Here is a 27,089-nt window from a genome sequence, read left to right as displayed (position 1 = left end):
CTTTCTCTAGTTGCGATGAGCAGGGGCTACTCTTCGTTGTGGTGCGCGGGCTTCTCATTGCAGTGGGTCTCTTATTGGAGAGCATGGGCTCTAGGCGCGAGGGCTTCAGTAGTTGCAGCACGCAAGCTCAGTAGTTGTGGCTCGAGGGTTCTAGAGCACAGGCTCAGTAGTTGTGGTGCATGGGCTTAGTTGCTCCGCAGCATGTGGGATCTTCCTGGACCAGGGATCAAACCCGTGTCCCCTGCATTGGCAGGCGGATTTTGAACCACTGCGCCACCAGGGAAGTCCCGGTACTCAGTACTTTTTAAACTTGAATTTGAGCTTAGCTTCAGTCTTTCCTATTGGAAATCATATAAGTTAATTAAATGTGGTTATGAAATGTTCAATATATTTAGGGTGGATCCTATAGTATAATTATCCTTTTAGTCTCCTACCTGTAAGTAATGTTTACAGAATCTTGGTTTGATGGAGAGTTTTATATGCAATAAGGTAGTAATTTTCTATTAGAAAAGTATTTACTTCCTAAGATTGAAATGTAGAGAAAAAGAATATATTAGGCAGAGGTGAAAACAATTGAACTTTTTCATACTGTGATTTCTCAATAATTTAAATAATAGAAAAGAATGGAATTGAATGTTTAAAACTAGATTTAAATTCTAAGCATGTACATATTTACACTGAGCCAGCTTCACATTTTTTTCTCCTATTATCTAATCTGACCAATCGAATGGTATACTGAAAAGAGCATTTGACTCAGAGTCAGAAGACCTGAAGCCTGATTTTGGCTTTGCCATTAACCAGCTGTGTAACTTTGTTCAGGTCAGAAATTCTGAGCTTTAGCTTCCTTATCTCTAAAATATAACCTGTTCTGCACATATAAACTTCGATTAACCAGAAATTTTTTCCCTGAGGAAGAATTCCAGCTAATAAATGGAAAAAAGATGATTAGAGTATCATTATTATCAGACAGTAATCACTGATAGCTGCTAACATCCCATAAAGATATACAAGCAGGTATTATGTACTTAGAGGATGTTAAGACACCACCTACAGAGTATTCTTTCTAACAAAATTGAAGCTGAATCAAATCAGATTTCTAGATCCAACTCCAGGTTTTTAGGAAATATGGAACAAAATTCTGTTAAACAACACCATAGGGGTTTAAGTCAACCAGATTCATGGTGTGAGAGACCCTAAGAATAATAACTCAGTTTCTTCAAGTGTTTTTTTTTTTAAATCTTCAGCCAGTTGAAGAAATTTGAACACTGGATAAATAGTGATTCTTGTTTCGGTTATGATAATGGTCGCTTATATGTAAACGGTGCTACATTTGTAAAAATTAGAGTTCTTGTCTTTTAGAAACATGTATTAAAATGTATAATAATATGATGAAGTGATATCTGGGATTTACCTCAGAATAACACAGGGCGTAAAGGCAGGGGCAGTGGTGTGTATAAAACGAGTGGTATCAGTAAATTACTGATTTCTGTAGTTGGGTGATGTTTACCTGGGGGTTCATAGTACGGTTCTCTCCACTTTGTATGTATATTATGTGCGTGTTAAAGGATGCTCTAAATTTTGGATCAAATCACATAGAACTAGGAGAAATGTAAAGCCTTCATATATCACAAAAACTCAACTACATGATGTTATCTAATAGTAACATTTACTTAATAAATATTTGATTGTCACTGTAGTGACAGCAGTACAATAGTGAACATTGCAAAGTCCCTCCTAAAGAGTCAGGTTGGAGGAGCAAAAGTTAATGAAACAATCATACAAATCAAGGTAAAATTGCAATTGTAATACCTGTAGAAAAGGAAAGGTACATTGTGCTTCAAGATCTTGTATTGATAAGAGAGGATGTGGTGATTTAATTAGGTCAAAAGGAAGGGGGAAATATTGCAGATAGAAAGGAGAGCTATAGTCATCTAGAACTGTGCTGTCTGATCATGGCCACCTGTGGCTATTTAGATTTAAATTATATAAATTTTTAAAAACTTAAAATTCAGTTCCTCAGTCACACTAGCCGCATTTCAAGCGCCCAGTAGTCATGTATGGTTACTGACTATAGTTTTAGACAGCACAGATATGTAACATTTCTATCATCACAGAAAATTTTGTCGGACAGCTCTAATACAGAACAACTGTATCTCATCCCCAATAGAAAAACAGTGGTTATATTTGACCCATAATGATTTGTTTCTATTTTTCTCTTTACTCAAAATTTTAAGGAAATACAAATATAAATTAAAAAGCAAACATTAAGTACATTGAAGTATTTTAGAAAATGTTCTATGTGACCATGACAGAAACAGATAAATATTTCACTAATTCACATAACAAAATTATTGTGCTTCTGCATCCTTTTCCACATCTGGCCCTGCTTTTCAAAGTACAAGATTTAATAATTCATCGTTTATAATGATGGGTCTTTTCTCTCTAATTAGCATTCATTCATTCATTCACCTGTTCATTAAACATGTCTTTTTACACATGGCATTTGGTCTCTTGAGTCACTTAATTTTAACAGTTTCTTATACATACATAAACACACATACACACACAGACACACGTTTTCCATGCTGTTTATTTGTTAAAGAGACCATGATATTTTGTCCTGTTGATATTCCCACATTTTAGATTTGGCCAGTTACATCCTCTTACTGTCTCATTACATGACCCCATATTTTCTGTAGACTGGTAGTTAGATCTAGAGTCCTGATTAGATTCTGGTTCAGTTTTTTGGCACATAACTGGTACTTTGTTCTTCCTATTACATTGTATAAGGAGACGCATAATGTCTGGTTGTCTCCCATTTTTAGTAACTATAAGGTTAATCAGTAGATTCAGTGCTATCATCCTGATCCACTTATTAGAAAGGTCCCCATGTACAGCATACTTTAGGGCAGTGATTCTTAACCTTGGCTGCATATTAGGATCATCCGGGAGCTTTAAAAAACACCAGTGAGACTATACCTCTGACCAACCGAATCGTAATCTCTCTGGGTGTGGGACCTAGGCAGAGGTATATTTGAAAAGCTCCCAAGTGATTCTAAAGGGCACTCAGGATTGAGAACCACTGTTTTGTATCCACTGGTCATTTTTTCCTAGTCACTTTTTTCATAAGAGGTTTGCAAAATGGTTATATTCCAATTTTTTTTTACTTCTTCTGCACTGATAAGCTCAAGTTCTTCTTCTATAAAGAAGAACTTTCCTCTCATTAACTCTTTAGTTGCCCAGAAATATATTTCCTCACAAACTTGGGGAGGTACTATGATATAAGCAATTATAGAACTGGGGAATTAATGGTATTATGAAAATGGGTAATTAAATTTATGGGATCATATGAGATGCCGGCAAGCAGAGGAGAGAGTCAGGAAGACTTTACCAAAGTGGTGACATTTTGGCTGCATTTTGATGGATGATGGATAGGAGTTCACCAGTTAGACAGTCATAGAAAGGATAGTATGAAGTTAGGAGATTCTCTGTGGCAGAAGATAGGGTTTTTCATCAGGAACATCTCTACTTTGATTATACAGGACTTAGTCATACTATGCACTCTATAATTAAATAAGACCAGGCTTAATTATACCATAGCTTTGGTGTTCAGGCTTTGTCATAAAGGAGATTGTACCTGATTAGATTGGTCTGTTAGATAATGTTAGTAAGGGTATGGAAGATCGGCAAGAAATCAGCCAGCTAAGTATGCATTTGAACTTATACCAGATGCCTAGAGCCAAGGTAAAATAAATGTAAGTTGTGGTATCTGCCCTCATATATCTTAAGATAATAATAGCTTACATTTCAGTAGGATTTTACAGTGTATAATTATTAATCTTATTGATAATTATTCTATGTGATAAGTGAGCTTATTTAATCTTCACGATTCTGTACTGTGGATATCTTATTATTTATAGTTTATATATAAGAGCCTCAGAGAAAAGAAGTGACTAGCTTATATGTAAATGGGTTGAGGAGGGATAGATGGAGGCTGTTAGGGTAATCTGTGCATCAGTGATGAGGGCCCAAACTATAATATTATAGCAAAGGGCGAGAAAGTGGATAGAAGATAATAGATATCAGAAAAAATTTGAAGAAAAGAACAACCTAAGCTAGTTACAGATTGAACATAGAGATGACAGAGCAGGAAGTGTAAAAGAGAGTTTAGCAATGGTGATGCTCAAAGAGCATTCATCTGGGAGACAACGTCTGTACCATTAGAAAATGGTTTGACTTTGGACAAATCATTTAATATCTCTTAACCCCAATAACTGTATTTATAAAAAGAAGAGTTAAGTACTATGATAGAGTAAAAAGTCAGAGTCATAGAGACTTATGGTTTAAGTCCCAGTTTCACCTTATGTTAATCTTTAGGAATTTCAGTTTTCTGTAAAATGAAGTCGGTTATTATGAGAAGAGTTACGAGAGTTACGTGAGATAATATATGTAAAGCACATAGTAGAATGCCTTTCTCATAACCAGTATTGAACAAATGTTCCCTTTCTACCTAAATTCCTTTCACTTAGAGCTTTGACTGTGAAATCACCTCAAGATTTCTGTGCTAGAAGGTTTCAGTGGCTCTAGAAATGAAGATTTAGGAGTCGTCAATATAGTAGGTACAGTTAAAGCCATGAGTAAGAATATACCCTGTTTAAATTCATCTCTTCTGTTTCTACATTTTTGCTTATAGTGTGTTTGCATTTTTGCAGCTAAATATGGCTCCAGAAAACTTAAAACCCTTCTGACTGATCTCATTTTAAATTCATGACCATGAACCTCAAGTGAGTCTTTAATTCTGCCAGACAATCATACTATATCTTCCTGGTTCATTCTTTCCCACTCTCGTAAATAATGATTTCACACTTTGTTCTCTCTGCAAACTCCCCATCCTCAGTCTCATGATGATCTTTCTTCCTATTTAAATGAGGAAAGTGAAGGACTCAGAGGAAAATTTCACTAACTACCCACCTGTTTGCATGTAACACACACATACTATTTTCCTACCCCTTACCATCCCCAAAGCACTTCAGTAATATTTCCTAGCACATATCTTAGTGGTGCCTGCCTGGCTTACAGTAGATATATATATATGTATATATATGTATATATATATATATCTCGATCCCCCTTTTTTTGGCCTTTTCCACTTCTCTGACCTCATTGCATTGTCTGTACCACATATTTGACTTTTAGAATATCTAGTTCCAGAAACATTTATTGTCACAAAGGACAATGCTGTATGATTCCCTTTATATGAAATATCCAGTTTAAGTAAGCCTATAGAGAGACAGAATGTAGATATGTGGTTTCTAGGGCTGGGGAGGTTGGGGATATTGTAGGGGAGGGTGAAGGCTAAGGAGTGTTGAGTTTCTTTTTGGGGGTGATGGAAATTTCTAAAATTGATTGTGATAATGCTCACACAACTCTGAATATGCTAAAAGCTATTGAATTATAAATGGGTGAATTTGGGGGTATGTGAATTTTATCTCAGTATAGCTGTTTTTTTTAAAGAAACAGTTATTTAGTACAGTATTGGGAGTTTCACATATATTTATCTTCCACATTTAAGCCTCATAACAGTCCTGGTTTCTTCTTTTTCTAAGGAGGCAACCAAGGCTCTAAGAGGTTGAATACCTTCCCAGGACCACAAAGCTAATAAGTGGCCCGGCCACATGTCGACCTTTAGACAGAGCTAACCATGGATTTGAGTTTTCCTTATTAACTAAGAGGGGTATATTTTTATTTGGGTGTACACTGATTGTTTTTAATGTATGGACTTGACCCTTATTAGCTCTGATGTCTGATGCCACTAGATTAACGTGTGATGTAACCTTCTATTTGCTTAAGAGCATATGGAGATTGTAAAAAGGGAAAGATAAAACAAAAATGGAAAAATGATTGATAATTGTTGAAGCTGGATAATAAGTACATGGGGGTTCATGGGTATAGTATATTTGTGTAGTTTTGAAATTTTCCATAAAGATTTTTGTTGTTATTATTTAAAGGGGACTGGACTAGACTTTAATGGACAAAATAGAATTAGATAATTGACTAATATTTATTCATTCAGTCATTTATTTATAGAGCATCTGTTATGTGCTAGCACTGAGCTAGGCTTAACTCAAGTAGTTTACATATCCACAAGGGGAAGGAGCATCATCTATATTGTGTGTCTGAAATACCTGCATGTACAAATAATACAATGTAAGGCTCAAATGTGATTTTTATTCAGCAAACCTAACTGTTCTTTGTTCATTTATTCAACAAAGTACTTACTAGGTATGAGGCAAAGTGCTAGGGATGGAGAGAAGGGATACATTTCAGGGTGAAGAAGTAAAGGATGATGATGAACCTAGTAGAACTGAATAGTCTTTAGAGTTTATGGTCAGAAGTTGTGGAGGCCTTATGGCCTAAAATCAAAGCTTCTGATGTACTCTTTCCTTTTTAACCTTTCTGCCATTCGGACTGGGTATTCTTTCAGCTTTGGAAACAGGTATGTCTTTGGAGTGTTCGGATATTTGACCGGACCCAAAAGCATGAGACCTGGCTATTGTACCTATTCTGGTCTCAAGGGAGAAAGATGAAAGAAACCTTCGAATCGCCATATATAGGTTTTTCAGCCCAATTAAGCAAGATAGAAAGAGAAGCAACAACTTGAAGAAGGCTTTGACTAGATACAGGAATAAATAAGAGCACCCTGTGACGTGTAGAAGCAATAGAGTATAATGCTTAAGAGTACCTACTTTGGAACCAGATCTCTGTATATAGGTTACTTATTGCTGTTATTTTTCATCAAAGTAGCTGAATGATGAGTCTGTATCTGGGTGTGTCCAGGAAAATGAAGGCAAAATGAGTATCGCTGTGTGTGTTTGTAATTAAAACTATTTCATGGTTTTGTTTTGTTTTTTGTGGAAACAGTACACCTATCATTTGTTTTTTGTTCCTCTTAGATTCTTTTCATGTTCATCTTCAGTGAGCTATTATAAAACAAAATCATTTCTAAAGCCCACAACCCTCTGAAATTATAAGGAAAACATTTTTGTTGTTGTTGTTTTAACCTTTGTCAATCTCCAAAACAACTCGAAAAAATTAACCCAAATTATTCTCCCCAACAAGCAAGGAATCAGTATTAAAAATTTCAGCTTAAGGGTGTCTCTTCCCCCAAAATTTAAGCATCTAAAAATAGTTTCTTAGGATAAAAGTTACTCTTTATCAACAAAAATAACTTCACCACCACAATACTGTAATAAACCAAAATTAAATCATAGCTCTAAATTTGGTGTCACTGCTATTAACCTGACATGTTATATACAGTCTGAATGTATAATCTGAATTAGAGATCTGGGTCTAGTACACAAATGCATTTTATATAAGTCTGTTGTACATCCTGGGAGAATCAGCATAGAAGAGACAAATCTGTTTGTAAAGTATGTTTCTAGAATTTTGCTTGAGGTTTCTGTAATTTAATTCTCTTGGTATTTACCACATTTTGGAATTCTTCCCAGGACAGTTTATTAGTACTTGGATTTTGGTTTCAGTCTCTTTCCTTTCTCTGTTTTACTTTCAGTTTTTTCAGTGAGTACTTGGACTGTGAAGGTTAAGAAGACCAATAGTTCCAGAAACTAAATTCTATATTTAACTGCAGACTGGGTGTGGTTCAGAAACTGCAATGCAAGCTTGCTAGTATTTTGCCAGTCATCAAAACCTTGACCTGCAGGGAACATTCCTTTTCCTAGTCTTCTGACTCTGAAATATGATGAATTTTGATGATATATGGTGTACACTTTTGTATGTGTAACTAAAATAAAGACAGAGAGTCGCATAGGTTCAAACTTGAAGTGTCTCTGGAAGATCTGTTTCTTCTATGTTCTTTTATAGTAGTCTCAAATGGTATTAACCTGCCCTAGTTTCAAGGCGCCACTTCCCATTATTGTTTTATTACCTTTAATTACTACTGTGCGATTTAAAAATTTTTTTACACAGGAAGTCTTCTCCACTTCATCTTTCTTAAGTCATGAAGCCACATTTTCTTTTAATGTTTTTATCTTGTTTTGCTTTATATAGTTTTAGACAGTTTCCTAATTACCGCAAAAATGGAGAAATAACTGCTTGTTCTCCTAGTAAAAATTTCCCTCATTTTAAAAAAAGCACTCTATCTCTTGAAGAGAATTCTATTACTTCGTAAAAGGGAAAAATAATCACCTTTTCCTCCTTAGCAGTATCCTTCTGTATTATTTTGTGTAGTGTAGTGTCCCAGTATCATTTGGTATCATTCATACTATACAGAAATCCATGGAGTAAGAGACTCTTCTCATTTCAGTAAGGTTACACCTAGCCACAAAAAAATTGGAGCAGAAATGCTTATAAATGCTTTTCTAATATTGCTCTTCTGAGAGATTGAGACCCATCCAGATGTTTCTTTGAATGACAGCTTGTGTCATGTGAACAATAAAGGGACCATTTTACCTCTGTTGTACAAAAATATATAAATTGCATCTGCTGACCACTGATTCGGTTTAAGCAACATTTAAGAACCTTCCCTTGATTTCATTTACTTGTATTTGGTCACCATTTCTGCAGAGAATAAGGAAAAGACCCTAAAGATCATCTAGTTCAAACAGTTTGTCTTTTAAAACAAGAATTAAGAAGTTAATTAACTTGGCTAAGCTCCAGAAGAAATGAGTTGAAGTTGCTTATTTTGAACCCATAGCCATATGAACCATAGAATTTTTTTTAAGCATAATGTTGATCTTTTCTGTTCTTTCTCTTCTTTATTATATTTTGTTAAATACACATTTATTGAGTGTCTGCTATGTGCTAGGCCGTATGCTAAGAATTGGGATGCAAAGATGAATAAAACGAAAGTCCTTATTGCATTTAACTAACTGTCTTCTTGTCTGTGTTTCTTTATTCATCTCTTATTTCTTTCAGGCCCTCTTAATCTTCCTTTTTCCCTCCTAAACTCCTTTCTATATCTTCCTCGAGGTTCCTCACTTTCTGTTCTTTAGTTTGCCAGAAAAATTTCTATTCAGTTTTTTCTTTCTTCTTCTCACACTTTCTTTTAAGTATGCTTCCTACCCTCCCACCTCTGTTCTTAGTTGCTTCTTAGTTGATCATAATGTAAACTTCAGTATATGCTTTAGTTTTTCTTAAACTTACTAAATAAAGTATTTTTCTCCTATTTCACTTAAAAAGCAAATTAATCAATATTTTTCAAAGAATTAGTAAATGTTATATAATTTCTAAGGGCCCTTATAATTCTCAAAATTGCATTGCTGTATGATTTTAAGTAATTTCTTGTTATGTGTGGAGCCTTTGTTCCCTTTAAGACTGTGGCTTTTGTTAGGAAAATCTTCTCACACTAGAAGTAAATCTTTGAAAAATAATTGGTGCTTTGTATAACTACATGAATGAATAGACTAACTTCAAAGAACAAAATCACCTCCATGATAACTGAGTTCTATGAGAAGACCAGTTATCTAGGACGTCATTCATATATATATATATAGCTCCACATAATTTATCTTGGCACCTTGTTTGGCAATCAGCTTGTACTTTGGTCCCTCAATTTCTCTGTTTGTAGTAATGAAATACCTTAAGGGTATTGCAACCTGAAAATGCAAAGAAGTCATTGTTCACCTACCTTTTATCAGTCTAGGTAATGAGAATTACTTCCTTCTTCCTTATAAAATGAAAAAACTAAAAACATTTCTCACTGCTGAGAAAAAAATTTGCTTCTCCTATTTTTCATTTTATCTCTAAGAGTAAAACTTTCTTTAGTATTTTACAGCTGCAAAGAAACTTACATCTTATTTTCTTCTTTGTTATGTTGCTGCTGAATTGAGTGGACTAGCTAAAGAAAATATCTTTTTCATATCTGGGATCAGAGACCACGTGTATGACCAAGATAGTGACTTTGCATAGGAAATTCAGTGAATTTTTTTTAACTTCTTTACATTTAACCATGATAGCTTTTTAACAAGCCACTAAGTTATTACATGGAATGTAGTGGTAAAGTAACGGATGTGGCCTGTGTAAATTCGAAGAAAACCGTGAATGAAATAATGTTAAGCAATAGAAGAAAAATTGCATTATTACAATAATGAAAAAGGAATAAACATACAAAGATAAAGATTGGGAGCAGCAATAAAACTTTTAAATAAATGGTTTGCCCTAAATGTCGAATAGTTTGCACATTTTATGTTAGTTTTTGTCTTTCTGTTTGTTTGTTTCTGATAATATAGTGGTTAAGAACACAGATTGTTTTTAAAAATTATTTTATTGAGGTATACTTGATCTACAACATAGTGTTAATTTCTACCGTCCAGCAAAGTGATTCAGTTATACCTATACATATATTCCTTTTCATATTCTTTTTCATTATGGTCTATCACAGGATGCCAAATATAGTTCCCTGTGCTATACAGTGGGACCCTGTTGTTTATCCATTCTGTATATACTAGTTTGCATCTGCTAGTCCCAAACTCCTAATCCATCCCTTCTCCACCACCTCCCCCTTGGCAACCACAAGTCTGTTCTCTGTCTGTGAGTCTGTTTCTGTTTTGTAGATAAGTTCATTTGTGTCATATTTTAGATTCTACATATAAGTGATATCATATGGTATTTGCCTTTCTCTGTCTGACTGACTTCACTTAATATGGTAATCTCCAGGTCCATCCAGGTTGCTGCAGATGGCATTATTTCATTCTTTTTTATGGCTGAGTAGTATTCCATTGTATATATGTACCACATCTTCTTTATCCATTCATCTGTCGATAGACACTTAAGTTGTTTCCATGCTTGGCTACTGTAAACGGTGCTGCAGTGAACACTGGGGTGTTGGGGTGCATGTATCTTTTTTTTTAACTTTATTTTTTAATGTATTTTTTTTAAGTCTTTATTGAATTTGTTACAGTATTGCTTCTGTTTTATGTTTTGGTTTTTTGGCCACGAGGCATGTGAGATCTTAGCTCCCCAACCAGGGATCGAACCTGCACCCCCTGCATTGGAAGGTGAAGTCTTAACCACTGGCCTGCCAGGGAAGTCCCACATGTATCTTTTTGAATTACAGTTTTCTCTGGATGTATACCCAGGAGTGGGATTACAGGATCATATGGCAACCCTATTTTTAGTTTTCTAAGGAACCTCCATACTGTTTTCCATAGTAGCTGCACCAGTTTACATTCCCACCAACAGTGTAGGAGGGTTCGCTTTTCTCCACACCGTCTCCAGCATTTGTTGTTTGTAGACTTTTTTTTTTTTAAACGCTCAAGTGGTTTGGTTTTGTTTAATTTTATTTATTTATGGCTGTGTTGGGTCTTCGTTTCTGTGCGAGGGCTTTCTCTAGTTGCAGCAAGTGGGGGCCACTCTTCATCGCGGTGCATGGGCCTCTCACTATCACGGCCTCTCTTGTTGCGGAGCACAGGCTCCAGTCGCGCAGGCTCAGCAATTGTGGCTCACAGGCCTAGTCGCTCCGCAGCATGTGGGATCTTCCCAGACTAGGGCTCGAACCCGTGTCCTCTGTGTTGCCAGGCAGATTCTCAACCACTGCGCCACCAGGGAAGCCCCCTGTAGACTTTTTTTTTTTTTTTAATTTTTTTTTTTTTTTTTTTTTTTTTTTAATTTATGGCTATGTTGGGTCTTCATTTCTGTGCGAGGGCTTTCACTAGTTGTGGCAAGGGGGGGGCCACTCTTCATCGCTGTGCGCGGGCCTCTCACTAACGCGGCCTCTCTTGTTGCGGAGCACAGGCTCCAGACACGCAGGCTCAGTAATTGTGGCTCACGGGCCCAGCCGCTCCGCGGCATGTGGGATCCTCCCAGACCAGGGCTCGAACCCGTGTTCCCTGCATTAGCAGGCAGATTCTCAACCACTGCGCCACCAGGGAAGCCCCCCCTGTAGACTTTTTGATGATGACCATTCTGACTGTTGTGAGGTGGTATGGTACCTCTTGGTAGTTTTGATTTGCATTTCTCTAATAATTAGTGATGTTTCATGTGCATCTTTTCATGTGCCTGTTGGCCATCTGTATGTCTTCTTTGGAGGAATGTCTGTTTAGGTCTTCTGCCCATTTTTCAATTGGGTTGTTTGTTTTTTTGTTACTGAGTTGTATGAGCTGTTTGTATATTTTGGAAATTAAGCCCTTGTTGGTCGTATCATTTGCAAATATTTTCTCCAGTCCATAGGTTGTCTTTCCGTTTTGTTTATGGTTTCCTTTGCTGTACAAAAGCTTTTAAGTTTGATTAGGTCCCATTTGTTTATTTTTGCTTTTATTTCTACTGCCTTGGGAGACTGATCTAAGAAAACATTGGTACAATTTATGTCCAAAAATGTTTTGCCAATGTTCTCTTCTCAGAATTTTATGGTGTCATGTCTCTTTTTTAAATATATCTTTTTTTAATTAATTGATGTATTTATTTGGCTGCGCCGGGTCTTAGTTGCAGCATGCTGGATCTTCATTGCTGCGTGTGAGATCTTCATTGTGGCATGTGGGATCTTTTTAGTTGCGACATGCAGGATCTTTAGTTGTGGGATCTTTTTTAGTTGCAGCATGTGGGATCTAGTTCCCTGACCAGGGATCAAACCTGGGCCCCCTGCATTGGACCACCAGGGAAGTTCCTATGTTGTCATGTCTTATATTTAGTCTTTAAGCCATTTTGAGTTTATTTTTGTGTATGGTGTGAGGGTGTGTTCTAACTTCATTGATTTACATACAGCTCTCCAGCTTTCCCAGCACCACTTGCTGAAGAGAGTGTCTTTTCTCCATTGTATATTCTTGCCTCCTCTATGGAAGATCAATTGACTGTAGGTGTGTGGGTTTATTTCTGGGCTCTCTATTCTGTTTTATTGATCGATATGTCTGTTTTTGTGCCAATACTATGCTCTTTTGATTACTGTAGCTTTGTAGTATTGTCTGAAGTCTGGGAGGGTTATGCCTCCTGCTTTGTCCTTTTTCCTCAGGATTGCTTTGGCAATTCTGGGTCGTTTATGGAAGAACAGAATTTTTAGTTAGAAAGACTGGGGTGCTAGTCTCAACTGTCTTACTCACTAGCTGTGTATCCTTAGGCAAATTCCTTCCTATAAAATGACAGTAATAATCAAACCTATCTTATAAGAGTGCTGTGTTTTAATACTGAACAATGGGGCTTCCCTGGTGGCGCAGTGGCTAAGAATCCACCTGCCAATGCAGGGGACATGGGTTCGAGCCCTGGTCTGGGAAGATCGCACATGCCATGGAGCAACTAATAAGCCCGTGCGCCACAACTACTGAGCCTGAGCTCTAGAGTCCGCGAGCCACAACTACTGAAGCCCACATGCCTAGAGCCCATGCTCCACAACAAGAGAAGCCCGCGCACTGCAACAAAGAGTAGCCCCTGCTCACCGCAACTAGAGAAAGCCCGTGCGCAGCAACAAAGACCAAACTCAGCCATACATACATACATGCATACATACATACATAAATAAGAAAAATACTGAACAGTGGTGCATATGAAGGTACTACCTGTGTGGTACGTGACACACATAGTAGGTGTTTAACAAATATATTCCTACTAAACAAATAAGAACTTTCAAAAAGAATTCTGGGTTTCTTCAAGTGGAATTTTCTGAAGAGTTACCATTTTCTGTATTCCTAGGCCTCAGCCAATAAATGTCTATTTAGCCTTTCTCTACTCAAAAGAAAGTCATTAATCACCTGTGTGCCAATCACTACACGAGTGCTGAAGCATATTTAAAGATAAGGTTTTGCTCTAGTAGGTCTCAGTCTAGTGGAAAAGTCAGGTTTAAAAAAACTCAGAAGAGATAGGCACCAGGTACAGTAGGACATAGAGGAGAGTGGTGTGGGGGAAGACAACACTGAGGTGACACTGAAGCTGGGTCCTGGAGAGCAGTATGATTTTGATGGGTTGGGAAAAGGAAGAAAGGCATTCTTGGCAGTGGAAGCAGTATACGCAAAGGCACAGAGGCATGAAAAATTAGGTAACTGGAGTATGTGGTTAGTCAGGCAGGAAGTGAGGCTGGGGAAGTAGGTTGTATCCAGATTGTGGAAAACCCTTGTCTTGCCACAGTTGCAGCATTTGTCTTTCTCAAGCATTCATATTTGCATCCATGCCGAAATATGGTTGTTCTAAAAATCTCTTAAGCCATTTTTTAGGTTGTTTGTGCCACTTTCCTCTCACATATAAAGCACTGATAATAGTTCTTTTATGACAGGGACTCAAAATTATTTTGGAGGGTAGAGGTAGATTTTTGTGTCTAATATTTGTAAAACATCCTGGGATTAAAAAATTGAAACTGTTTTGGGAATTCCCCAGTGGTCTGGGGGTTAAGACTCTGCGCTTTCACTGCTGAGAGGGCCTGGGTTCAATCCCTGGTCGGGGAACTAAGATCCCACAAGTCGTGTGACCAAAAAAAAAAAAAAAAAAAAAAAGAAAGAAAGAAAGAAAAAAATTGTTTTGAAAATCTTCTCAGTCTTCCTTTTTAAAGATAGGAGCCTAAATGATATTCCCTTTTCTATGTGGCAAGGAAATATGTTGAAATTCCAGCCATTTTCAATTAAAAAAATTTTTTCCCCTGCTGACTTGTATTATAAAGGTGGATTATTATAAAATTATAGAATCCAATTTTCCTACTGACTTCTGTTATAGCAGTGCATTGTTAGGAAGAAAATTTGAGCTATATATTTACCAGAATGAATTATTTCGCCATCTGTTGAGGAAATTTTACCTGGTACTTCAGTGACGTAGTTTATGTGCCCCTGCAGACAAGGGTTTGGTTACACCCAACGGGTTCCTAGTCTAGCACAGTGCTTTGCATAAAGTCTGACATCAGTAAGTGTTGCTTGAACTTGACTGAATTGACTATTTAAGAAGACCCTACAACTTTAAGAAAATTAGGAATGGTGTCGCCCATCTCCCCTGCCAGACATATTAGACTTGGGGTGGGGGTAGAGTAATACAGTATTTTCTAATTTTGTTAAAATTGTAAGGCCTTCAATTCAATTCAGCAAGAAACAATAATTCGATAGTTTAAAGTGATCCACTCGAAATGACTCAGAAACAGCAGAAAAATCACTTTTCAAGGCCTCAATGTCATTTTTCCTTAGCCTGATCACTGTACTATGTTTCCCCCACAAAACCCACTTTGTGGGAGTGGAATTGGGTCCTGTAAAATCTAAGGGTCGCCTTGCCGTCACTGCAACCCCTGGCAAGCTGGTCTTCCTTTCCCTCTCTTCTGATGTCATTGCTGTCCTAGGATAGAAAATGCTGCAAGAATACATTATAAATTTTGGAATTAATGGATGCTGGAAGATGAATTTTAAAAAGAGTTTAACCTCTTTAATACTCCTTATGGAATGACTCAGGTGGAACATAATGAACTACACCTCCTGTATCTCTGCAAATAGAAGGAAGTTCTTAACATTTATTTAAGACAGCAGGAGCCTGAACATGACCTCATTTCAATCCATTAGACTATTTGAGGAAAAAAACAACAAAACTTTCCCACTTATTGACAGGTAAAGTTATCCCAATCCATTTCTCATAGCCAGTAAAAAGATGAACTGTCCTTAAATGCATTTTAAAATTGGCAAATTATACTTCCTGGTTCCTTTTTGGTCAAACAGAAATAGCCAAAAGAGAAATTATCACCATTTTTTTGAGGCTGATTAAAAATTCTCTCCATCCTTGTATAGAAGATATGCCAGCAGTTTCATTTTGTGCAAACAGCAGACCCCTCATTTCTCTAGTTCCTGAGCTAATTAAACAGGACCAAAGACCCCATGTTCTTCATGTTGTTCTGTGGCCACAGTTTACAAAGAAATGAAGTGTAGTTCGGTAAGTATTGGCGTTGTATGTAATGAATCACCAATAAAGATATGATTCATCCCAGAAGCAGAGTTATACACATCATATTATAAATATTAATACTGATGGAGACCAGATTATAGACCAACTAGAAAATCTTCACAGAAAATGAGTGAGCTTTTTCTTTTATAAACTCAACAAATGTTTATTGAGCTTCTACTTCATACCACTCCTTATGCTAGACACTGGTTGGGATACAGTGATTAACAAGACAGATATGGCCCTTATAATAGTGCATTCGGAAATCATTGTTGATAGACTAAACATTCACAGCATGTACCAAGGTTTGCATAAGTGTTTGATGTTTGAAGATCTCAAATTAGTAGAATATGAACTTGTGGGTAAATATTCTACTTCTGTTTTAGTTGCCTTTTGGTTGAAGAAGCGTGCATGCACCGTGTAATTTTAGTGAAAGAAAGTATCTAAAAGTGGTCTTTTTGAAAACCTGTGTACCATAGAAATCTCAATCATAATAGTGCCTCATCCAAATATTCTGTTTTATTGGTTCCTACTTTGTCACGTCATCCACTTAAAGGCCAGACAGACCTATAGTTCTAACCGTTTTGAGACTATCCTATAATTATCATCTTTCTGGGGACAGAAACCTTAGTTTGTCATCAAAATACCTTCCTTGGAATATGACTATATCCCAAATTTGCTCTTGTATCACTGTGAAGAAATTTATTTATCTTGCGCACAATTGGTAAGATAACCTTTCAGTTCTGGCAATATTAATGTAAGTAGCATGTTTTTTGTCAAGTGTTATAAGAATTAATTTGACTTTTTAAAAGGCAGTTAGCAGTCATTTATGTATATCCTGGGTAGTTTGACTGAACTAAAAACAGCAGCAAACCCATAACACAGGAGATTAAAAAGTAGGTTTAAGAGAAAGTAGCAAGTACCTTTAAGTACAAGGTATTGTGTTTCTCCCTCTTCAGGGAGGTATCAGAATAATCTCCAACCAATGTACCTCTGACTCTCTAAAGAATCTATGCTGTTGGCCATGTTTGGTTTGCTATTTGTTGAGACCTCCCCCGGGAGGACAAGTTCTCATTTTAGATACAGACCATATCCTTTTATGGTAGAGGTAGTCATTTTGCAGAAGCATAGTATTAATCATAAAAAAAAACCATGCAGGAGACAGTGGATTGATTTTTATCAGTCTTGTTCTATTGATCTTCATATTATAGTAAACTGTTGGTCAATAGTGTCAGATCGGTAAGTGGCCAGTTTATAATTCAGTGCTTTATACTTAAAAACAGGCTCCCTGCCTCAGGACAACTTGTACACCAAGTGTAAGAAACTTAATTCCAGATCACCTTACACATCTTTTTTGTAAACCTAATTCCTACTAGCAAAGGCTGTCAAAACAGAGGGGAGGATACAGCTGCTTCCAGCCAGAAGCAGAGGCAGCAAGGGGCATACCAGCTTTCATGCTTTGACAGTGTAAGTTCTGGTAGATGCAGTTCACTCTCCAAGGTACCACAGTTTCCACTGGTATGAACTTCACGTAATTATCACTCACATTTGGTAGTTTCATTAGGAAACTAGGAAATCCATGGACCAGTAAAACCAAACACTGCCCTCTTGTGCATGTTCTTTTTCTTATTAAAATAAAATGGAGGGTTGAGAAAACATTTAATGAATTCAGTGGTATGCAATCAAGAAACATGTTTCAAGAGAAATACCATACCATTTCTCGGTTGTTTTTCTTTAAGGCGGTTAGAATTTGTCAGTTTTACTGTTTTTGCCTGATGACTCCAGAAAATTGTCTCCATTCTTCTTTTCACAGTCTTCATAGAAAGACTGATGACTAAAAAGGTAATACATATTAGAAGGAAAACTTGCTCTATATTGTCAAGTAGTAATAAAACTCACACCAAATCTCTACTGTGGTAGGACTTCATTTAGGGCTGCATGTCACTGGACAAACGATAAGCCTGTGTTGTTTCTAAGGCTTAGTGATAGGCTAAAATGTATTAAAAACTCAGTTCCTAAATTCACTGTTAGTCTTGAAATCTATTTATTAAATAGCAAGTAAGGTCTAGTGGCAGTTAGCATGTTGCAAGTAAATACAACATTTAAACATAGAATCTTTGCAGTGAAGGACCTCGGGAGATAAAAATTTTGTATTAGGGCACGTTTCATACATGGTATCCATAATTGTATCGTGTATGGAATTTTCTTTTTTACATTAGTGAAGAAAGGCCATCCTGAGAAGGACTTGGAAGCTTTTTTTGGTGCTAGTGTCTGAAGAGGTCCTACTAACTCTTCTACAGTAGATTAACTGTGCTATATACATAGTCTTTAAATGTGTATGGATGTTGTGTTTCAAAGAAGAAGTCCTAGAGTTTATTAAATTCTCCTCTGCCCAGGGAAAAAAGGTAGCTCAGTGTTATTATGGTTGTCTCCAGAGCAATTAGATTTCCTTTCCCAGGAGGAAAAAGCCCCTAGGTGTAGCTGCGGTCCTGGGGCTGTCATGGGTATCTTACTAATGCTGTCACATCTTTGCTTCCAGGAGCGCTTGTGAAATTTATAGGAGTTTGGTTTAGGTGATTCATTGCTACAGAGATTTGTGTCTTAAAGGAAGTCTGAAACAATACTATGTCATAGCTAAATAATGACCACCTTTCCTGTGAGCCCTTTGAGCCAGTGAACTGAATCAGGAAACTTGAGTTCTGGGTTGTGTGACCTTGAGCAAGTCAAGTCTCCTTTCATTCTTTGTCAGGATCTACTGTGTGGTATATCTAAAACCATGTGTAATGAACGGTGTTATATGGGATTCCATTGCATTTATGAATTGGGATTCTAAAATTCAGCCTCTCATATCTGAATCCTTTCATCTCTTCATAGGCCAATACTAATTTTTCCACTTAAAGTCTTCCCTTTTCACAGGCTTTTCTATTCTAAAACTTTAAGATGCGGCAAAGTCTCGAAAACTTACAGCTTCTTCTATAATAGAACTCATTCATATTTTAGCTTTTACTTGGAAGGTCATGTGAACCTTACAAAAGTCTGATTTGGAGGGAGCCATTATTTATTTTAATTCTGTAGAATTAAAAGTGAACTCTTATTTATAAAAATACATTAGTGTAGAACATCTTTTGTTTGTCATACTTTAGTGTGTTTGCAAAACAGATGTTTAAAGTGTGAATTTGTTTGTTGCCAAAAGGCATTAAGAAAAACTAAGAAATTTATTATTTAAAAATAATTTTGTGCAGTTCTATTTTGCTCATGCTTTGGGACAGCAAACTTTATTTTCAAATAATGCCTTTCTAATTACAAAATAAGCACATACTTATATAAAAAATGGAGAAATGCAAGAAAATATAAAGAGGAAAATTAAAATGCACTTAATGAGATAATCATTAACATTTTGGTATGTTTCTTTTCAGCCATTTTTCTGTGTTATATATATATCTGTATATCTTTCTAAGCAAAAGAATTTTGTATAAGAATATACCATAATTTGTTACCGAGTCCCCTGCAGTTGGACATTTGTGTTGATAGCTGTATCTAGCTCAGGTCCTAACTTCATAACTGCTTATGTTGCCAGTTTGTAAACAGATACAGGGATGGTAAAAGAAAGAAAAGTATTTTGAAAAGCAGTTATAAAATTAATCAGAGTTAGGTTTTTGTAATATTATATAACCCAGTTTATTTTTATTTGGGGTAACATTTTTTATTAGAAAATTAATAGTAACACATTGTAAACTATTTGGAAAACAATGTATAAAGAAGAAAATTATTTCCATTCATAAATAACCACTAAAAATATTTTGGTACATTTACATTTAGTGTTTCTATCTTATCTGTATTTTAAACACAATTAGAATAACTCATATCTGGTTTTGTAAACTGCTTTTTTTCACTGACATTTTCCGATGTCATTTAGTACTCTTTGAAAACACGATTTTTTTAAAATGGCTCCTTCCTTTTTCTTCAAATGCCTATACCATAATCATATTTAACCATTATTATTTTATTAGACATTTAAAGTCTTTCCAGTTTTGCCCTGTTAAGTAGTACTGACACAGACACCCTTGTTCTTACCTTTTGTCTTAAGAATAATGATATGTTTGGCTATATTACCAGCTCCCTCCAAAAAGCTGAATTTATCCACATCACCAACAGTGGCCTTGAGCATGCACTGCTCCTGTCACCACAGCCTGCCTTCCCTGCATACCATAATCTTTTTAGTGAGTGAAAATCAGCTTCATTTTACTTATTTGGTAGGTGGAAAGCACTGTTTTAGTTTTGTCTACATTTAAACTTCCCTTTAATTACTAGTGAGACTAAATATTTTAACATGTTTATTAATCATTCATACTTCATCTTTTGGTATTTGTTCTTTTCCTTTACCCATTTTTCTATTGTGTATTCATGTGTTCTTATTGGCTTGTATGTTAACTCTTTGTAGAATGAGATCATTAACCCTTTCCGCTATATATTTGGAATTTATTTAATTTTTTATTTAAATGTAGATAAATCCAGTGCTTTTATTCTTGTGTGACTGCCTCCATCACGTATGCTTCCTCATTCAGATGTTTTCTTTTACATTTAGCCATAAAATATTGGGTTTATAAGGTGAAGGTCTAGTTTGGTCTTATTTTCCAGATAGCCAATTTTCCCTTTCTTCTTAGATTTAAAATTCTTTCTTTCTTGCATGTAAAGTTATTATATTTGTTGGTTCTATTGATCTTATCATCAATTCTTGAACCACAGCTCTGATTATCATATAATTTCACAATATTTGACAAGAGAGGGCCTATTCATTACCATTTTCAAAATGTTCTTAACCATTTTCATCTGTTTTTTCAGGCAAACATTCAAATAGTATTGTTGACTCATTCCACTCCCACTGAGAAAAAAAGAGGGAAGAAAAATATGTGATTGAAGTTAAATTTCATTGAAGTTAAATCTAAAAATTAATTTGGGAAGAAATGACATTCTCATATTATTCATTCTTATCTAGGAATGTGTTATATGCCTCTCATTTCTTGTATCTTTTTTATACCTATCAGCGAAATGAATAACATTTTTTAGTTTTTTGTATGGCTTCTATATTTTTCTTGTTAGGCATTTTTAATTCTCATTTTTCTTGCTCTCATGAATAGATGCCTTTTTTTCTGTTAGGTTGTCCAATTGCTTATTGATGCATAGGAAAGTTTTGATATTTTTGTTGGCCTGTTTAGTACCCAACCATCTGATTGATTACTTCTGAGGCAATTTGAATTCATCCCTTGGCTTTCTTGGTATAATATAATATGCAAATGATATTTTTGTGGCTCTCCTTCCCAATTTGTTTCTTAATTCTGTTTCATGCCTTATTGTACTAAGACTTTCAGAAAAAACATTAAATTGTAACAAAAGTAAAAGGTTGTATTGGGGATAGTGAGCTCTGTTGCCTTGTTTCTGATTTAATGGAGATGCTCCTAGCATTTTATCATCTTATTAATGTTACCAATTACTGTTTTCCCAATATTTTATTGTGAAAAATTTTAAATGTACAGCAGAGCTGAAAGAATTTTACAGTTATCACCTAGATTCTACCATAGTTTTAGTATACTTGTTTTATTATACATCTCTTAGCAGATTTTTTAATATTGATAATCTCTGTTGTATTACAGAAATATTTATCTGTACTTACTCTTCCAAGATTTTAAAAAGTCAACGCTGCACTAATTGTAAAGATACAGATGAATACAGCAGTCTCTTAGCTCCATTATCATGAAGTAGCCAATCTAAAAAAGTTAATAAAGCTTTGAATTGGGGGTTTAGTATGAAAACTGTTCAAATGGAGGACAATGTTAAGCATCAAAAGAAGGGTAGCAGTCCAATTTGGATTACAGGAGGAAAAAGAATTGAAGTTAGAATTTTTCTGTATTTGACCAGACTTTCAAAGAATGCCTTATTCAGCTGACAGACTACTTACTTACAGAAATAGCTGCTTATTCCAGTCTACTTGCCAGGTGTATTTCTATAGTGAAATAATGTCCATCAAGTTATGATAGTTGAATCACAGTATCTCTTAAGACCATCCATTCTTTTTGTACTGATTCTCTTTACCCAGAGTATTAGTTTTCTAGGGCTGACATAACAAATTTCCACAAACTGGGTGGCTTAGAACAAAAGGTGTCAGCAGAGTTGGTTCCTTTGGGAGGTTCTGATGGTAGAAACCCTCCCACACCTCTCTTCTAGCTTCTGTCAGTTGTCAGCGGTCCTTGGCATTCCTTGTCTTGTAGATGTATCTATCACTCCAGTGTCTGCTTTCATTTCCTCATTGTCTTCTCTAATTGTGTTCTCTTTTTTCTCTTGTAAGGACACTCTTGTTGGATTTAGGGCCCAGCTTGACCTCATTTTGATCCTTCCCAAAATTACATCTGCAGAGACCCTATTTCAAATAAGATCACTTTCTGAGGTTTCAGGTGGTCATGAATTTTCAGGTGACACTCTTCAACCCACTACATCCAGCGACTTCTTTAGTAAGCAGGAGTGGAAAGAGCATGGGCCTGGAAGTCAAGGAGCTTGTCTCTAATGGTAGCCAGCTCTGTAACTTTGGGGAGCTTATTAAGTGTAAGCTTGTCATTGTCTCCATTTCTCAGACGTGGAAGTTGATTGGTGAATAATCTTTCAAAGTCCCTTATTGTCCTGAAGTCCACAGTGAATGATGAAGAGTCGTATGCATAGCTGATTTATAGCTCTGCCCCTCTTATTTCTCTCTGACCCCTGATGATTTTTCAGGGATATTTTTAGGTATCATTAGTATCAGAGGGGCTTTGAGATCTTTGGATAAAATGTAGGATATCGCTGTCCAGGTGTGTAAGTGAACTGAGGATGTTCCTTCCTTAGACCTTTATGGATTAACAAAAGAGAGTTGTTGTACTTAAAGAAACTTTTCCCATTTCTTTCATCTCTGCCTTCACTCTGTTGTTTAAAAACACCCCCCCAAAAAAAGAAAATTTTAAATTATTTTGTTTGTTGCTGAAGATCATTTAACACATAGATACTCTCAGAGAGGAGATGGGACAATTAGGTTCTAGAGTATTTTAGTTTAATGTTACTCTCTTTCCTGCCCTCCACCCAGTAATTTTACTTAGTGATGAAGAAATGCACACTGGATTGTAGATAGTGAGCAGTGTATGACAATCCTGAAAGCTTATTTTGAATTACTAAAATGGTGAGGTTTAAATATCTCTTCAGGAGGGATAGTTCACTTAAAGGCACAGAAGAAAAAAAAAAGTTCATTTACTTGGCATTATCCCTTGCTTAGAGAGCCATTCCCTGTCTTCTGTATGCTCACCAAGACACAATAGGAGGAACTTTCTGGCTGCAGTTTTTATAGACTTAGTGTTACTGAAATGAAGGTGCCTCAAGGACATTTCAATTTGTTACTAGCTTACGGTTTCTCATCTCATGTAAATTATTTTTCCACTTTTCATTTTAATTCTTTGCTGTCAGTGTCTTGCAAAGCGATCATTTGGTTTCCCTCTGTGAAGATACTCCCTGATCACTCAGCTGACAATGTCCTTTGTCTATAAAAGTGTAGTGCCCTTAGGATTGATTTTATCACTCTTATATTACTACCTGTAGATTTCTGTTTACATCTCTTTCCCTTTTTTGTCTTATAAAATGTTTAGGGCTATAAACATTCTTATATGGGACAGAAGAAGTATATTTCAGAAACAGGTCCCTTTTAGAGTCTTAGAACCAAGTTCTCCTACAATTTATCCACCTGGTAACAGTAGAAATATCTATTCCTTTGACATAACTTAAGCTTAAAATGCTTGAAGGTGAATAATGAATAGTGCGTACTGTTCCTAAAGCTGTCTCTTTTGGTGGTGGGGCAGGGAGGGGGTGCCTAAACCCAGGAAGTGAGGCTGTCTTGAATTTTTATTACCATCCTGAAATGTCTCTCTCGCTTTCTTCTTTTTTTTTTAATTTATTATTGGCTGCATTAGGTCTTTGTTGCCGCGTGTGGACTTTCTCTAGTTGTGGCGAGCGGGGGCTTCTCTTGTTGTGGAGCACGGGCTCTAGGCACGCAGCCTTCAGTAGTTGTGGCTCGCGGGCTCAGCAGTTGTGGCTCACGGGCTCTAGAGCGCAGGCTCAGTAGTCGTGGCGCACAGGCTTAGTTGCTCCGCGGCATGTGGGATCTTCCCAGACTTAGGGCTCGAACCTGTGTCCCCTGCATTGGCCGGCGGATTCTTAACCACTGTGCCACCGGGGAAGCCCCTGAAATGTCTCTAATCTCATCTTTCTTCTCTATTTCCATGCCTTAGCCTACTTCAGATCCTCTCCTCAGCTGTTACCACAGCTGCCTAACTGGCTTTTGCCTCTAGTATCACCAGAGATACTACCCTACAAAATAAGTTTGATCATATAATACCCCTGCTTAAAAACCTTTGCTTCCAGTTGCCAAAAAAGTTAAGTGCAAACTCTATCATACTCTTTAAAATCTGGACCCAATATTTTTCTTTAGTTTGATCCCCAGTCACCCTATCTCATGTATATTTCATCCACACTAAACTCCTCATTCTCAGAACATTGTAAGGTCTTTCATGACTCCCTTTCTTTTACATATTGCTTCCTCTGCCTTGGATTATTTCACTTTATCCACCCTCTATGATCTGTCTTCAAGAAGCGTGCACAAATGTTGATTCCTCTCTGCTCCCATATACTACATTCATACCACTAATACAGTCCATTTTACAGTGGACTTTATAATGTGTTTTGTTACATACATACATCCCCAGTGATTACACTGGCAGGCTTTGCATGGTTCATCTTTTGCCACCATTTTGCCAATTGCTTGGTATAAACTAGGACTCAGTCAACATTTGGGGGTGACTGAATGAATGATTAATTATGTCTAAATATCGAAGTCATTAGACCTATTTCCCAACTTCATTGATAGTCTATTGGTTATGTATAGTTCAAAAATAAACACTATACTAATGTAATTGTATTCAACTATATCTGAATATACCTAGAGAAGACGGTGTACAGTATGGTGAGAACCTAACTAGCTTTCTCCTGAAAGAGGTATTCTTGGTTTCACTAAAAGCCTTAACTGAAACCACTGTTTTCTGTTTTCACCTCTGTTTCCTACTTTCATTCATTTATTCTTTCATGTATCATTTATTCAGCCATCTTTTGATCAGACACTTACTTACTAAATGTCTGTTACATGCCAAGCAGATTCCTTGGGCTTAGATAGCTCCTCTTGTAAGTAACTAGATAGAAACCGTAGTTATTATTTTCTTCGATTCAGCGTCCTTTGTTTTGACAATATCCAGAACACAGAGCACATGTGAAAAAGACATAGGGATTTTAGTTAACATTAAATTCAGATAAGTCAATAATGTGATGTGGTCCTGGGGTGACCATGTAATTTATTGTCTAAGTGGGATACTTTAGGGGAATGAGAGGGGGGTTTGTTAATAATCCAGGATAACAGCACTATTTCAGGCAAACCCTACGTATAATCCTTATAGTCTAATCAGATTGCATTACTAGTTGCCTTCTGTCTTCCAGGCACACCTTAGGTTTTTATACCTTTGTATTTATGTCTCTACTGATAACTTTGCCCTTTCCTGTCCAATGCCTGGGGCCTCTGCATCCCTCAGAAGCCCGTCCAAATCAGTGAGCTTTCCCAGATCAGCACAGTCCATAGAGATAGCTCTCTAACCTGAATTTATTTAACGTATCATTTATATAGTTAATTAGCAGCTAGATGTATTCTGGTTTGTCACAGTTTTACTGTTTTGACTGTTTCTTTAACTCCTATTGTTTAACTTTTTTAAATCTGACGTCTTCAACTGAACTGTATATTGTTAAGATCAGGGCCGTGTTTTGAACTTACGTCTACTCAAGTACATACTCATACTTATGTAATACTTATTTATTGAATATTTTATTTCCTGGCCTACCTTTGTCTTTCGTAAAAACTCTTCCACTTTACATCAGTACTGTGTGTCTGTCTGCCACCCCTCCCACCACGACCAAGAAGAAAGCTTTAAGAGCTTCGTAATTTTTTAGCAAAAAAATTTTAACTATTACATTTTAAACTTAAATATTTACCATGAAGTATCTTAAAATATATCATCAGTTTAGATTATACTATCTATATTTAATTAATATTTTTTAAACATTGAAACATTACAGAAAGATGGAAAGTGGTGCGCTCAGTCCAGTGTACACACCTCCAGCTGTGGTAGCACATTTTAATGAAAATTGAAATATTCAATAGGCCTACATTTCTTAATTATAAAAATAATAGGTCTTTAACAGAAAAGAAATTATTAACTGCCAGGCTTAGAGATTTAGAACTATAGTTAGTGAATTATATTCTTGAGTCTTTAATTTGGAAGACGTTACCAATTTATTTTTATTCTGACTTTATTTTATATAGTTAAATCCTAAAAATACAAATTAAATAAGATTTTTTAAAACTTTTAAACTCATTAATCATATATGCCACGAATTACTGCAAATTCTTATTTAACTTCCAGAAATACTATGGTTTTATTCTGTTAGTCACTAGGATGGCAATCACAAACCTAATATTTTCTAGCCAATCCAGATATACTTTCCAAACATAAATTGTTTATGGAGTTATATTAATCAGTAAACTAGTCCTTAATTGTCTGAATGTTTTCCCAAAGTTCTTTTATTAAAAAGAAATTTATGAAAATGGCATATGTTCATTTCAGAAATTCAACAGAGAAGTATAAAGCAGAATGTGAAAACTGATCTTCATTACCACCAATATTTCCCTCTCTTCTACCCACCGCCCCCAGCATTCTTGCTCCCAGGAGATAATCATCACTTGTAACAGTTTAGTATGTACCCTTCAAGACCCTGTTGCAGTAACTCTATACCCCTGATGGTCAACAGTTCATTTACAGTGATATCCATTTCTTTTGGAGGCCCCTACACTGGGCTGGTGGGGACTTTTCCATTGTTATTGAGGAGCGCATATCATCAATGAGGAGTGCATGTGGGGATGAGTCAGACTTGGCACCCTGGCCTCAGGTGGTTTTCAGTGTGGTCAGAGAGGTGTACAGTGATAGCTGTAATACAAGATGAAAAAGGTGTACGAGAGGAACAGACGAAATGCTGTGGGATTCATGGGGTAAGGAAATTATTTACCTTTGAGGTGATATTTGAGCAATGCTGTGAAAGACAAGATGGTTTGGGGGCAGGGAGGCAAAAAAACAGATATA

The 27,089-nt window shown here is 36.2% G+C and overlaps 1 protein-coding gene across 12 annotated transcripts in view; it reads left to right on the top strand.

Annotated features, from left to right (window-relative positions):
- HMBOX1 (homeobox containing 1) overlaps positions 1-27,089 on the top strand; it is a 178,918-nt gene that overhangs the window by 138,419 nt on the left and 13,410 nt on the right. The window lies entirely within an intron of this gene.

Source organism: Balaenoptera musculus, chromosome 6 (genome assembly GCF_009873245.2).
Source record: "Balaenoptera musculus isolate JJ_BM4_2016_0621 chromosome 6, mBalMus1.pri.v3, whole genome shotgun sequence".
In the NCBI taxonomy this organism is placed as follows: Eukaryota; Metazoa; Chordata; class Mammalia; order Artiodactyla; family Balaenopteridae; genus Balaenoptera; species Balaenoptera musculus.
This window is presented reverse-complemented; position numbering and strand designations above follow the sequence as displayed.